Here is a 17,130-nt window from a genome sequence, read left to right as displayed (position 1 = left end):
GAAGTTGTGTTCTCATTTTTCGAGGTACGATAACTTACCGTTGGGATCTTTGAGGGAGACTTGCCTTTAGGTGACTCCTCTCTATCTCACTTTCCTTATTTCACATATTTGGCTATTCGTTCCCTCTTTATCAGCTCTTTGATGGCATCTTTTAACTGAATACAATCATCAATGTTGTGGTTGTAGCTTCTATGGAAGCGGCGGTATTTTGATTTGTCTGTCTGAGATGACTCTTTGACTGGGGATGGGGGTCAGATTTCTATTTTCCAAAATTCAATATTTACACATTCTTGGAAAATATTCTCATGGGAGATCGTCAGAGGAGTGTACTTGTTATATTTTCCTAGCATTCCTCGGTTAGGATCATCCTGACGTCAATGGAATTCTTTCCCAACTGAGCGATTGGAGTGAGAATCTTCGGAGACATGATTATCAAAATGCGTAGAAAGTTTCTCTTCCAAGATCATGAAAGGATCAACCATAGTTAACATTTATTGTAAAAAATTTACCTTCCTCTTTCCTAACCTTTGCCTAAAAGGATAGTCCATCAGAAAACCGTTCTCGAAGATCCAACACTAAAGACCTTCCTGAGCCCCTTCCACCTCGATAGACACCTATGTGAATCAGTTTATAAATGACTGTAAACTTTCTCTATTCTCTTACATGATCTCGTTTAAGGCAACTTCAGTTATAGGTTGCCGCTTCCGGGAAGTGAACTGCACAGAAAACCTTTTTTGAAACTCCGTCCAAGAATCAGTACATATGTTGGGAAGACCATTGAACCATAGTCGAGTAGGTCCGACCAGGGTTAATGCAAATAACTTGCACTTGGACGCATCGTTAGCACTGAAGTAACTTAGTCAGTCATCTACAAGCTGCATATGCTCTTCTGGATCACCTTTCCTGTCATAATAACTCATTTTAGGTGGTTTTTCTATAGACTTCAGAATCTTGCTATATAGTATTCTTACTGACAGTGGGTGCTTTAGTTGCACTTTCCTTGAATGAGTTTTTTCTTGCGATAGGGAAGGTGCATGGTTGCTCCGGTCCCTCATGGGACTGAGAGGAGGAGTAAGATGCTTCTTACTTCTATGACAATCCTTTGATTGATGAGCCTAATCTCTTTTTCTCTCGGATGGTTCTAGGGTAGCAGCACGGGTCTTCCTCAAAGAATTTCTTGAATTTATTTTTGTGGGAGGGAGCGTTGTGAATACTTTCTTCCATGAGCTTAAGCCTTACTTCAAAGGTGTGAGAATTCTGTTGTTGAAGGATGTTAAACACGTTGTTCAAGTTGTGTAACGGGAAGTGGAACAAGAGTCTATACTGGATTTGCTTGAGCAAATCAGACTAATTTTGAATCTTGAACTAGATCTAGATGAAATAGAATGGCCGTTTCAGGATCTACATTGTTTTGCGGTGAATAAAGAGGTGGTTGATTCATTACTGCTAGAGCGCTTGAAATATTTTTTCGTGCCGTGACGAATATGGTAGCTTTAGATCTAGCCATCACTGATGAAAGTAAGAACTGAGAATTTGGAGATTTAAGGAAAAGAAATTGAGGTAATGTTGAATCAAATCAAAACACAGTAGGTTCTCGTTTTAGTGAAAAGACTTGCTTTGACAATTGGAAGAAGTCATGTACTACGAAAATTGGGAGAAAATTGTGAATCCGTGGAAATCGTTGGAATGAACATTAGTTTCCCACAGACGTGTCGCATCCTGCGAAAAATCAACCGGCGAGACTCAAAATAAAACACACACAGAGCCGCCACTAAACGTTATTTATCCCAAGATAGGGAAAGGAAACGCTCAGAGAAACCTGGAAAGACATGGTCTCGCGACCAGAGAGAAAAGGTTCGGGAGTCGGTTACGCGAGGGGAAGGTATTAGCACCCCTCACGTCCTAGGTACTCCTAGGGATCCACGTTCTAAAATAAAGAAAAGGTTGCTAAACATCACACACACACACAGGGAACGCAGGTGGGGTTAAGAGAAACGGGCTCGATAAGGCGTCGCACCTTATGCCTACATATCTTGTCTGGAACAAGAATCAGAGCCACTGTAGTTCGGCTCACGCACGCCAAACAACACAAAACATACAAACAAGCAAGGGTGGCAAACATGGAGCCCGACAACCACTGGATGGAATTACATCGGCATCCGAACCAAAACACACTTAAAAGGGCAAACATGGAGCCCGACAGCCAATCACTGGGCTTACGTCGGCATCCGAACCCAAACATACACAGTCAGATAACATGCAAACACACGCAAAAAAGAAAAAGGTTGCCCGGAGTGGTCTCGCACGACCACCTGCCTACATACCTCGTCTGGCACGAGGATCAGGGCGATGTAGTTCCCCTGAAAGGGACTAAATTGCTAACCAGAAACCGGGGAAAGACACGCGACTAGGGAGCTGAGACTCGAGCCTAATGTTGTCATGCATCGTTTACCCTAAGTTCGGTTTTCTGTCCTACTTGCATAAGCAAGCCTATCCTAACCAGGAAAGAAGCCAGCACACAAGCATACAAAATAATTCAAGCATACATCAAATGAGAACAAGCATCTCAACCAGATATCCACACAGCACGCACTATAACCAAACAAGTGGCTCACACAATAGGTTTGACTGCCGAAGCGAGTCGTCTGTACGGGCTGGGTTTGCTCTTAACCTTGCCATTACGAGGCTAAGGTGAAGCAGATGAAAGGATGAAGTGAGGATCAGACCTCACAGCTCTTATCCCTAACCAGGGAGAGCTTCTGACAAATGAGCATGGGTCCAGAATAGGGGAACCCTTTTATACTCGAAGACTCTGACACAACAGATCTTGGGCCTTTGATCTCAATGCTACAACCATGTAATGGGAGCAAGGAGAAGACTCAACTGAATAGTGGGGGGTAGGCTGCATACCCCTACCTTCCACCAATTGCCTTGATTAAGGACTTTCACCTGCTTGGGCTTAAAAATAAACAAACACAATCATCGCCTCTTAAGGAGGACTTCAGACATTTATTTGCCCGGCCCGGTAACAGCCGGGTCTCCAGACTACATGAAGTTAGGAAGTTATACCTCGATGCAAGTTGCTTAAGCAAAGCAAAGCAAAAGTTCACAAGGAACTGAGCGACTAAAGTACCTGGAAACAATCAAACACAGTTAGTACTCAGACAGACAACATAAACAGCCAGTGTTCAATCAATCAAACTATACAAAGCAATGCACAATAAAGCAAGCTCAAAGCTCAAGCCTAAGCTTCACCACCTACAAAACAATATTATGTTAGTGTACAAACATCAACAACATCAATTGCATTTAACTTGATTCATTCTCCATGTGCATTATGCTTTTGATCCTGAAAAATCAAGCAAATATTAGCAACTAGACCACTAGGCCAAGCCTAGGGTCCAAAGGCAAGAAAAATCCCTAAACAGCAAGGTATTCACCAACCAAACTCAAATTAATGTCAAACAAGAGCAAACACACTTGGTCTCATGTTTATATCATTCATCATGTTCATGTTATGCACAAAACAATTCAACTTATGTCAAATGGAACACAAAACATCCAAACAAAACTATTGCATTCAAATCCACACCAAAACACTCCCAAAAATTCTCAAATAAATTACACCTAAACAGGGGATATTCAAGGTCTACCATGTCAAATTTGAGCTCATTTGGGAAAATGGAACCATGTCAATGAAAATCGACAAAAACAGACACAATTACATGCTCCAATTCACACCATCAATACATGCTTCCACTTCAAAAATTCATAACTTGATGAAAACAACAAAGAAATGGATGAGACCAAAACAGGGGTGTCATATCATGTATCTATTACAAGCATGTCAAATTTCATGATTATCCAGTACCACATGAGCATTTCCCATTCAATCTACCAACCTATGTCACATGAGCTTGCATAAATGATCACCAGAGATGAAAAATAGCAATCAATTTGAAAATGCCACATAAAATTCCACAAACATTCACATAGCATCTTGACATGTTAATCAACCATCATGCAAAATTTCACATTAATCCAACAAGTATAGGTCACTCAAAAAAATCCAGCAAGTTGACATAATGAGGTGTGACACAAATTGTCACACCTAAGTTCCAGAATTTGCTGCTCATTGACCAGGTATCAAAAATGCATGAAATTTACATATAAATGAACATCAATGAGTCCACAATCATCACAAAAATTTTCAAGAATTTATTTGCAAGCATGTGCATTTCACAATTAAAATGGTAAAGTGTGTCGAAATGTCATACATGTGAAAGAACCTTAGGTCAAACCAAAAATATACCATGCACAACTTTGACCAATAGGTCAAAAAAATTCTACACTCAACCACAAAGTCAACATAAAAATTTCCATATTTTTCTGAATTTTCTACTATTTTTTATGAATTATTAAACATGTTAATGAATTTTTATGATTTTCTAATGAATTAATATTAATTAAATTAAAACAATAATGGCAGAATTGTAATATTCAGTGGCGGGGGCGGTAAACGCGTTTTTTGAATTTTCAAAATGGAAATTGGATCAAACGAACACACATCATCATCTCCATCCATGAATTTTCCAGAAATATGAAGAACACTTCAAAACACCAAATCCGCAAATCCTAACCAAAATGCACAAACTCATAGTCGTTGGAACCGTATGAGCGAGTAGAACACGAATCTCAACTCCAATCAACCTAAAAATTCCTAAATCTCAAGAATCGTGTGATCTAGGGTTTTACATCTAAGTTTCGAGTCGCGATTTCTCAGCGCACAATCAACCATTTGCAATTCTAAAAGTAGCATGATAATCTACGTGACCTGCTCTACCACACGCACACAATGATTAGGCGAAAGCTTGAGATCGAATTTGGACCTACCTGCTATGGCAACAGCGAATTATGATGAGTTGGCGCGCGATTTGGCGAAACAGTGACAGTGCAAGCTCGTGGCAGCAGTATGTGATGCTCAGGTTTGGTCAATTGTGCTCCTGTTGCTCGAAATCCAATTTCACCATGAATGAAGCTTCTTAGCACAGCTGCGATTTCATACTCTTCTCCCTCCAAATTAGCAAAACAGTTTGAGAGGATGATTATAGTGGTTGAATGCAACAAGAATCGTGTAAATTGGTTAAGGTTTGGTGAAGAAACTTGGATTTGAAGATTTTTGAGTTCTTGATGATTTTGAGAGAATTGGAATGGTTTTGAGATCTGAACTTGGTAATTGTGCATTCTGTTATGATTATGGAGTGATTATGAATATATAGGTACCCTTAATCATAGCTTAATCCACTTAATTAACAATTTGGAAAGTTAGTGTAAATGGTAATTTTCAAAGTGGGGGCAAAATTGTAAATACACTATGCCAGCTCATGCCAGCTGTTTTGACAGCTCATGCAATCCCCAAATGACACATGTGAACCATAGAAACTTGTCCCATGCTTATTGGTTGCTCCATTCTCAAATTCACATGTGAATGCAAAATGTCCAATTTTCACCATTTCATTTTTCAAACCAAAACTCAAACCATATGCTTTGGCCACAAAGTGATGATTCAAACAAGCTCAAAATGCCATTCCTGAGGTGTTGGAAAAAGTCCCATTCAAAAATTCCAATTATTTTGAGAGTTGGACAATTTTGCCCCTGGTCCAATTCAGCTGTCCAGTTGAAAAGTGACTTTTTGCCTTGGCCATTTTTGAACAAATCCAATGATGCACCCTCAAAGTACATGTCAAATGGAGTTTGTGCATATAAAGAACTTGCAATTTGGACAAAGTATGTGGTAATTATGGCCTCCTGATTACGGGTCATTTTTGAAATTCACAGAGCCATAACTTTCCAACCATACATTGGATTTTCAAGTTCTTGGACTTTTTGGAAAGGTGAGAACAAGATCTACAACTTTAATGTTGAACAATTTTTCATTTGAAGCTTCCTTGGACACGTGGCTTTGAGGTCAAAAACTTTCCATTTTTGGAAACTTCAATTACAAGTCACTTGCTATTTTTGGCAGTTTTTGTCCTGACTTGATTTTCTTCATTCTTAAGCTTTGAGATGTCATATAACACTTGTTCCAACATGAATGAATTGTCTTCAACTCATTTCCACCTCCAAATCCATCAAATCATGTACAGTTGACCACAGTTGACTTTTTCAACTGATAGATGAATCTGGCAATGCATAGATCAATTTGCACCCCAATCTCCAACTGAAATGGCTCAAGCATGATACCCTAGCCTCAATAAGCACAATATAATCACAAAATGAACCCCATAATCATCACAAACCTCATCTCCTGATCCAGCCCTGATTGGCCCAATGCAGCTGATTAGGGTTGACTAGTGGTCAAAACCCTAATCTCAAGGAATCAGCTTCAATCTTCAGATGACATCCAACCCTGATGATGATGATGTATCACTTCAATCAAGATGAAGACCAATATCCATTGAGAATCATGAAACCCTAATTCACAGCCCAATCCTCAGATGGCCATGATCAATCAACAAACCCTAGGCTTGCACTTGGACTCTCCATCTCCTGATCAAGACTTGGGAGGATGGCTTGCACAATGTAACCACATGATGTGCAATATGCAATGCCTAATGACCTAAAATGATATGCAACATGTTAATGCTAGTCCCAAGAGAGGAGGGCAAATTTTGAGGTGTTACAGCTGCCCCTATTCAATCCACTGTGAACCTGTCGATACGAAATAGCCTCGGCTTTCGGATGATCAGGATGAAGAGTGATTGAATACCAAGAAACAGACGAACAATTTGCACTCTGATGGGAAAAATAATTAACGCCTGTCAGCATCGGCGAAGAAACAAACTTGAGGAACGTCGACCTGGATACCAAAATAAATGGTAACGTAGGGACAACCATGGTCTGAACACCACACATCCCCTCGGGATTATCATCTTTCTTCTTTTTTATTCTTTTCTTGAACCCCGAAATTTTCTTATCTCCTTTTTTCATTTTCTTGAACCCCGAAATTTTTCTCTGCGCAAACGATCCTCGGATCTCTGCATTTGAACCCCGGAAAATGCCTCAGCACTCCTTCTTTGCCAAAATAATGAACCCCGATCTCCAATTTGAACCCCAGTCGCCTGACGATAACTCGCGATCGCCAATATGAACCCCGTTCTCCAGAAAATGCCGCAACATCTCCTTTTCTCCATTTGAACCCCAGAACATGCCTCAGCATTTCTTTTCTCCATTTGAACCCCAGGAAATGCCTCAACATTTCCTTTTCTCCAATCTCTCGTGATAATTCCGCTGGCAACATCGGAAATAACACCAAACCACTCTGAGGGCGACATGTCAGAGGGTAAACCTTCATAAAAGAAGGTAACATGTGTATCTCTTCCTCAGAAGACACCTATAACGACCTCCATTGGCCTCAGCCTGAGTCTACGGTGACACATGAACAGAAGATAATCCTGCGGACCTCATCCTGGATATAATCTTCAACTCCAATCTCCATTTGAACCCCAGAAAATACCTCAGTATCTCCTTTTCTCCATTTGAACCCCGGAAAATGCCTCAGCATATACTCTTCTCTGATTGAACCCCGATCTCCAGAAAATGTCGCAACATCTCCTTTTCTCCATTTGAACCCCGGAATCGCGCTGATCGCGTAACGTCTTCTGATGTCATTCCCATCTCTGTCCGACGGAAACATTTCCTCCAATATCGCACTACTGGGGAACACTGCTGATCTGACGTCATGGTACCACACTCCTCAGAGTAACATTTTCAACCAGACACTGACTGATGACTGGGAGAAAACTCGACGTTTACTGGACATCGAACAATGATGTTGACAGGACATCGAACAATGATGTTTACAGGACATCGAACAATGATGTTGACAGGACATCAAACAAGGATGTTGACAGGACATCAAACAATGATGTTGACAGGACATCAAACAATGATGTTGACAGGACATCAAACAATGATGTTGACAGGACATCAAACAAGGATGTTGACAGGACATCAAACAATGATGTTGACAGGACATCAAACAAGGATGTTGACAGGACATCAAACAATGATGTTGACAGGACATCAAACAAGGATGTTGACAGGACATCAAACAAGGATGTTGACAGGACATCAAACAATGATGTTGACAGGACATCAAACAAGGATGTTGACAGGACATCAAACAATGATGTTGACAGGACATCAAACAATGATGTTGACAGGACATCAAACAATGATGTTGACAGGACATCAAACAAGGATGTTGACAGGACATCAAACAAGGATGTTGACAGGACATCAAACAAGGATGTTGACAGGACATCAAACAATGATGTTGACAGGACATCAAACAATGATGTTGACAGGACATCAAACAAGGATGTTGACAGGACATCAAACAATGATGTTGACAGGACATCAAACAATGATGTTGACAGGACATCAAACAAGGATGTTGACAGGACATCAAACAAGGATGTTGACAGGACATCAAACAAGGACCGACCAGACATTAAACAATGACTGGGAAATAACTCGACGTTTACTGGACATCGAATGATGATGTTTTACAGGACACCAAAGAAAACTCGACCAAACACTTACTGATGACTGGGAAATACTGCTGCTCGCAATGCTGAACTCCTCGGAGTATCGTCTTCATTGTCCGGCAAAACCAATCCTCAAGCGGTAACCACGGCTCGAATCGCGCTGATCGCGTAACATTCTCCAAACTCCATTCCCATCTCGGCCCGACGGAAAAGCACCCTCCAGTATCGCACTACTGGGGAAATACCTTGGATCAAATCATGAGGCTAAACTCCTCAGAGTAACACCTTCACTGTCTGGCCAAAACCACTTCTCAAACGGTAACCACGGCTTGAGACTAGCTTATGCTTACAATGATGAATGATTGATTTTTTCTGCGTAATGCTCCATAATTATGGAAATGCTACGCGATTATTTATTTTTCTATGCAATATGCCATGTTTATTTTTTTACATGATGAATGCATAAAAAGAAAAACATCCCCCTCAAGGGACTCCTCTGGGGAATACGAGACACTCCGCTGAGGAACTCGTCACCGCTCTCATTCCACCCTGCTGGGGAATAACTGCTGCTGGGAATAAGGCAACCCTTGCTGGGGAAGAACCTCTTTCGCACCCAATCCACTCGAGAAACTGCTGGGGATAAGCACCACCAACGCTCTGTGGGGATACAACAATCTTTGACTTGCTGGGGATATCAATCCTGACTCCGCTTCGGAAAAACCCTCACAGATACCTGCTGACTTCACTGGGGAAACACTCACAGAGACTCTGCTAAGGGAATAGCAATCTCCAGACTCAACTGGGGATGCCTCACTCTGTCGCCTGCTGAGGATAACCATCCTGGCCCTGCTAGGGAACCGCATACTACTCCGCTGGGGACAACCCATGCAATCCATAGGTAGAATCAACTCAGCTGGGGATGCAGATATCCGTCCGCTACGGAACCCTGTCCAATCCACAGGTAGGATGAACAATGCTGGAGATATATTTCTTTGAAAAAGACCCGCTCCACTCGGGGAATAGCAACCTTCTGGCCTGGCTGCTGAGGAAACACCGTTTTACACCTGCCGGGGACAACCATCCTGACTCGGCTGGGGAATTCACAGACCTTGGATCTGCTGGGGGAGCTAGTCCTATAACTCTGCTTGGGGACTTAGCTGGGAAATGAGAAAAGTTGGTACAGAACACCCGTCGACTCGTCGAACCACGGTATCTACCTTCCAGCCTCGCATCAGCCTTCCACTTTTGAGAATTCCCAGACTCGTCTGGACCTTTTCTGCTCCATCATCTTGCATTCCAAATCGCTCCGCGCTCGACGAGAGACGTACTCCTGGGATTTATACAGAAATTTCAATTTTCCGACTTTGAAGGGTCTTCTTGGTTAATTCCAAAGGTCGTCGGACGTCTCGTCGTCTCTCCGTCCTTTCTTCATGCACTCGTTCCTGATCGAACTCTGCGGGGAATTACATACTTTCCAATCTTCCGATTTTGAAGAGTCTTCTTGATTAACATCAAGGATCATCGTACGCCGCAACGTCACTTCGTCATTCTTTCACTGATTCGTCCCCGAGCGAACTCTCTGGGGATTTATTACAATGCTTCCACATCACAACCTGCAAGTGAGTGAAAATATCTAACAGTTCCTGCAAAACAGATCGTCAGATAAAACCCGTGCCCCAGGCGTGTCAAGATTTCAACACTTGGGTCACTCAACCCTCCAAATAAGATTTCAAATTTTCAATCTTATAAACATGCATTGGAAGGAACCTGAATGTATAAAATGCAAAATTCTTTATCAAAAATATCTGGATGTTTTTGCAATCAAAGCGGTAATGAAAAACAAAAACAAAATTATTTGACTGAATATGCATTTTATTGATTGAAAAAGTGTGGCTCAAATGAGCAATACAAAAGGAAGCAATTCCTGAAAAGAGGTAATTGCGCTCAAAAGGAAAAATCTATCCTAATGGCAAGGTGAAACCTGCGATCTCATCGAGTTCCAACTCGGTTACACCCCATATGTCCTCAGACTCTCCATGCTTTCTGCCTTCTGAACAAGACGCTTCCGATTGATCCCTACCGGGTATTATCCATGATGCCTTAACCAAAGCGCAAACAATCATGCCAGACGCAGTTGTTCGTTTCAATCCCTCTTTTGCCTGGACCGCCCTTTCGGGTTTTCAGTCCACCGGGATACCCATTTTTGCCCAAGTCGCCTTTTTAGGTTTTCGACTTGCCGGGTGTATATTTTTTCATTTTTATCCCTAATTTTTGCCCGAACCTTTTTCTGTTTTTGGTTCGCCAGGATGCCCATTTTTTGCCTGGACTATTTTGTTCTTTTCGTCCAGCGGGTCAATTATACGAAGTATTTTTTAACTGCGTCCGCACTCACAGGGGATGGAAAATCCTCACCATCCATGGTTGTCAACAACAAGGCTCCGCCAGAGAAAACCTTCTTGACCACGAATGGACCTTCATAATTCGGTGTTCATTTGCCCCTTCGATCGTTCTGAGGAGGAAGGATCCTTTTCAGCACCATATCACCCACGTGATATACCCGAGGTCGCACCTTCTTGTCAAAAGCACGCTTCATTCGCTGCTGGTACAACTGCCCATGACAGATGGCTGCTAGCCTCTTTTCCTCAATTAGGCTCTCCGAGCGAGATAGGCGTTTGCCCCAGTAGATGTACGCACCGAAGTACAGTACCCAAGATACCAGCTTCGTGTTCAGCCACTAACGTTGGCCCTTCAGACATTATCCGGGCAACAAAAGCTTATTCACCTTAACCTCCCCATCAGACATCAGAATCCGTTCGGATTCAGGGTCAGGCCCCTCCTCCGGGATCGGTCACTCTCAATCTTTCGATTTGAGTACCTCGAGATGTCCTCATTAGGGAACTCAAACTTCATCGGTTGATAACCTCAACAGGTTGCAGAGAGATGTAATCAGACAACACACCCCTTGATTGCTTTCTGAGAGTGTCACAAACCAGTCAACATTCTTTTGCTCTCCCGCAACCCGTCCGGTCGATGCTGGCTTCTCAAACCCATACTTGATCGGACCCATCTGGGAAATCCACAAAGTGGTATGAACCAGCATAAACTGTCTCAGTCGGCGAGCAGCCTATGCCAAAGTACATCAAGTTTTCACGAACAGTGAATGTATTGTTTCACAGTCGGTAAACTTTTTGCTAAGGTAAATTGCATGCTCTTTTCGACAAGACTTGTCATGCGGACCCAATTCACCTTGTAGACTCCTCGAAGGCCGTCAAGTACAGGTTAACAGTCTCTCCTCCACAGGAGGTATCAGAATCAGAGGTTCCTGCAACTTATTCTTTTTTATTCTTCAATGCCCCTTGGCAATCATTATTTCACCTGACCGTTTGATCTTCTTTTTTTTCTTTCAACATCTTGAATATGGGTTCCTACGTGGCTGTTAGATGAGATATGAACCATGACAGGTAGTTCAATCTATCTATGAAACCACGAACCTCTTTTCTTTATCCTCGGTTCAGGCGTTTTTTTTTTTTTTTTTTTTTTTTTTTTTAAGCCGGATGAACCTCGATTCCTCTTTTCCACTTATGATGAACCCCAACCTCTTACCGGATCGCACTCTGATAGTGCACTTGCTTGAATTCAACCTCAGTTTGAATTGTCTTAACTGGTTAACCGACTTGCCCCGGTCTGCCAGATGCCCCTCTCTTGTCTGGGACTTTGCTATCAAGTCATAGCATAGCATTCAATTTCATGATAAATCATATCATGAAACAAAGTCACCATGGCTCTCTGATACAGGCACTGGCGTTCTGCTTCTTTAGAGGACGGTCTTCTCTCCATGGTAGCTTGTGTACAACGACATCGGTGTTCAACCCTGGCATATTCTGACATGACCAGGCGAAAGTATCCACATACTCCTTCAACAAGGCTACCATTCTGCTCTCGACTTGCCTCTGAAGCGGCCTCATTTTCACTTCCTTTCTGACCTCGGTGCTTAGAATAACAATCTCAATCCGCTCTTCATGCGGCTGAATCACCTTCTCCTCTTGTTTCAACAACCTGGCTAATCTCCCAGCAGATCACAATCTTCTTCGCCTTCTTCTTCAACCCGATTGCTCGGATTGTCGAAGTCATATGAGGGGTAACCAAATTGTTATCAACGAGATCCGGAAACTTGTTTTTGAAGTTGGGACGAGACAAATCAAAAAGAAAAAATGAAATAAACATTGCCATTTTTATTTGTTTTTAAACTGTAAAAATAAATGAAAAACAGGGAACACCGCTTTTTGACTGAAAAACATCCATTTATTAATGATGCAGAAAATGCAAATTTAAACATGAGGTGGCCCTTACAATGAACCATTACGTGTCGGGCAACACATATGGCTTTCATGCAGATAAAGACTGAAAACAAGAAATATTACTCCTCCGGACGAGTGTCAGTGATGATCTTTTTAAGCCTTCCAGCTTCCTGGTACGCACGATTTTATCCATTGATCAATCTCCCAGTCACTGTCAGTTTCTTTACCCACTGTACAGGCGTGATCTGAATCTAGCATTCCGGCACTTACAAAGGTGAACGACGGACGACGTCCTCTGTTCTGCTCAGACGAGTCTTGACCTGGATGATAACCAATCCCAAACATATCCGCCTTTACTACAATGCCTATGATTTTTCCCCAGCCTGGGATCCCTCCATTTCTCAACATTTCCAGTGCCTGTTTGTAAGAAGACACAGACGGTTTTTTCTCTTTCCCAACACCATTGTCATTTTCCACCTTGACGGTTTCAGCTACCAGACTGGGTGTTTCAAATTCTCCACCGTCCATTTCCTTCACCTTCTGGATCATATCCCCCATCGGTACACCACCCTCTGTGGCGACGGCCATACAACAAGTATCAACACTAGGGAAAGCTCCCTCCTTCCTCCGAGGTTTTGGGACCACAGGCCTCGGCATTTTTAACCGATCCCCATTCACCAACCCAATCGTCTTCCTATCCCCATAAATTGCATTCATCTCCACCTCACCATGCGCGGGCATGTGATTAGCATTAATATTGGGAAATTGTGCAAAATTAATGGCCTTGGAATCCACCAGGTCTTGGACAGTATGCTTAAAAGCTCTACAACCCTCAAGGTTATGCCCAGACGCCCCCGAATGGAATTCGCACTTGGCATTCTCATCGTAGTTGGTTGGCCTCTGATCAGGTTCTAATGGAGCTAATGTCCTCAATTGTACCATTCCGAGATCTTTCAACTTCCTCAACAGAAGAGCATACGGTATGGGTGGCTTATCAAATTGACGATCAACCCCCTTTCCTCTTACCTGGTTCCCAGCTCTCTGTGCTCCCGGGCGAGGTGACGGATGTCTCGGTGGTACAGATGAACCACCAACAGGAATGGTTGCAGTGGCAGCATAAGGGTGATAACGATCCTTACCGCATTCTCTTTTAGTCCGCGCACCACCTGATTCAACCTTCTTCTTGGGCTGACCACTGTCAAGGGATTTCTTCACCACAGAGCTAGAGGGATTTGTTACTTCGGATGACGGAGCCTTTCCCTGAAATTTCTCTTTGATCATCCAACCCTCAATCCTTTCTAATCTCTTGGCCATGGCTTTCTGCCCCGAGGCAAGCCCTTGCACAACCCTGAACAAATCCCTCACCATCTCTTTCAGTTCGAGGATGTCGGCGTTGGGAGGATCCATCAGTCGAGGAGTATTGCGCCTGGTGTAATATCTGTGAGGGCGTGTTGAGTGCAAAGGTACGGTTCTGCGAGCACGAGCAATGATTCCTGCAAAACAGCAAACAGGTTAATATGCATGAATGCAACGTCTATCCATATGAGGGACACTTCTGTCTTGTGATTCTGGTTTCATCGAGACAGATAATATTTTGACATCCACATTCTGACATCCGGATGTCTCTCAACCAGATTCTCAATCCATAATATTCCCCATATGACTAGACGTGGGTTTGGTGCAGATGAATGCAAAATGAGAATGATGCAGATGTATGCAATGTACTGGGCCATCCTCCAAGTCATCTGATCATCAACTGTACAGAAGCCTCTGATCTTTGGACTGATCACAACCATCTGAGGGAACATGTAACCATACATCCATCTCAAGGGTTCCGAAATAAACGGAAGACGGATACACCATCATCATCATCATCAGTCTCTGAGCAGACACCCACAATCATCTGAAACGGCCCGGGGAATCCTGAAATAAACGGATCCCCACTGATAAATAACTCGGCCCGGGGAATCCTGAAATAAACGGATCCCCACTGATAAATCACGGACAGCACTCCGGCGTCTCAGAAATAAACGGCCATAAATCCGACTTATAAATAGGACTCTGAATCACAGATCAAAAAGTCACCATCTGAACATGCATCTGAAAGAATCACCCTCCCCTCACAGGTAAATTCTAAACGGGTCATCCTAAGGCAGATAATAGTCTCGACAATCGGGCAGAGATACTCAATGGGTTTGCCCTTTCGGGTGTGCCATTGTAGCTCTCCTGAGATCGTCTAAACCAAAGATCCGGGAAATGATCGGTCACCAGAGTCAATAGTTCAGATGAAGTAACTCAACCAAAGTGGAGTACCCCACAGAGGAAAGCACTATCACATGAACCTCGTCTGGCTTGTGGTATGTCACGTTGCAACAATATGCTGATCCAGCAAATGAGGAACATGAGACCACACTAGTCCTAGGTGTATACTCGGGCCTGGGTTTTAGCCCCACTCAGAACACCCACCCCAAACAACAGAACCACCTGCAAAGAGGACGGCAACAACATGATAGTATGATGCATGCAGACATTAATGCAAATATATACACACTGGTTAGAATAATAAATGCAATAAATCACACAACAAGCAACCTAAACTAATCCTAGAACGCTAGGAAGGACTCGCTTAGGGACGATGGACCAGCATAGGTCTACATCCAGATGTCCCAAGCAGAGTCGCCAGCTGTCGCATCCTGCGAAAAATCAACCGGCGAGACTCAAAATAAAACACACACAGAGCCGCCACTAAACGTTATTTATCCCAAGATAGGGAAAGGAAACGCTCAGAGAAACCTGGAAAGACATGGTCTCGCGACCAGAGAGAAAAGGTTCGGGAGTCGGTTACGCGAGGGGAAGGTATTAGCACCCCTCACGTCCTAGGTACTCCTAGGGATCCACGTTCTAAAATAAAGAAAAGGTTGCTAAACATCACACACACACACAGGGAACGCAGGTGGGGTTAAGAGAAACGGGCTCGATAAGGCGTCGCACCTTATGCCTACATATCTTGTCTGGAACAAGAATCAGAGCCACTGTAGTTCGGCTCACGCACGCCAAACAACACAAAACATACAAACAAGCAAGGGTGGCAAACATGGAGCCCGACAACCACTGGATGGAATTACGTCGGCATCCGAACCAAAACACACTTAAAAGGGCAAACATGGAGCCCGACAGCCAATCACTGGGCTTACGTCGGCATCCGAACCCAAACATACACAGTCAGATAACATGCAAACACACGCAAAAAAGAAAAAGGTTGCCCGGAGTGGTCTCGCACGACCACCTGCCTACATACCTCGTCTGGCACGAGGATCAGGGCGATGTAGTTCTTCTTAAAGGGACTAAATTGCTAACCAGAAACCGGGGAAAGACACGCGACTAGGGAGCTGAGACTCGAGCCTAATGTTGTCATGCATCGTTTACCCTAAGTTCGGTTTTCTGTCCTACTTGCATAAGCAAGCCTATCCTAACCAGGAAAGAAGCCAGCACACAAGCATACAAAATAATTCAAGCATACATCAAATGAGAACAAGCATCTCAACCAGATATCCACACAGCACGCACTATAACCAAACAAGTGGCTCACACAATAGGTTTGACTGCCGAAGCGAGTCGTCTGTACGGGCTGGGTTTGCTCTTAACCTTGCCATTACGAGGCTAAGGTGAAGCAGATGAAAGGATGAAGTGAGGATCAGACCTCACAGCTCTTATCCCTAACCAGGGAGAGCTTCTGACAAATGAGCATGGGTCCAGAATAGGGGAACCCTTTTATACTCGAAGACTCTGACACAACAGATCTTGGGCCTTTGATCTCAATGCTACAACCATGTAATGGGAGCAAGGAGAAGACTCAACTGAATAGTGGGGGGTAGGCTGCATACCCCTACCTTCCACCAATTGCCTTGATTAAGGACTTTCACCTGCTTGGGCTTAAAAATAAACAAACACAATCATCGCCTCTTAAGGAGGACTTCAGACATTTATTTGCCCGGCCCGGTAACAGCCGGGTCTCCAGACTACATGAAGTTAGGAAGTTATACCTCGATGCAAGTTGCTTAAGCAAAGCAAAGCAAAAGTTCACAAGGAACTGAGCGACTAAAGTACCTGGAAACAATCAAACACAGTTAGTACTCAGACAGACAACATAAACAGCCAGTGTTCAATCAATCAAACTATACAAAGCAATGCACAATAAAGCAAGCTCAAAGCTCAAGCCTAAGCTTCACCACCTACAAAACAATATTATGTTAGTGTACAAACATCAACAACATCAATTG

The sequence above is a fragment of the Lathyrus oleraceus genome, chromosome 3, assembly GCF_024323335.1.
Source record: "Lathyrus oleraceus cultivar Zhongwan6 chromosome 3, CAAS_Psat_ZW6_1.0, whole genome shotgun sequence".
NCBI lineage: Eukaryota > Viridiplantae > Streptophyta > Magnoliopsida > Fabales > Fabaceae > Lathyrus > Lathyrus oleraceus.
This window is presented reverse-complemented; position numbering follows the sequence as displayed.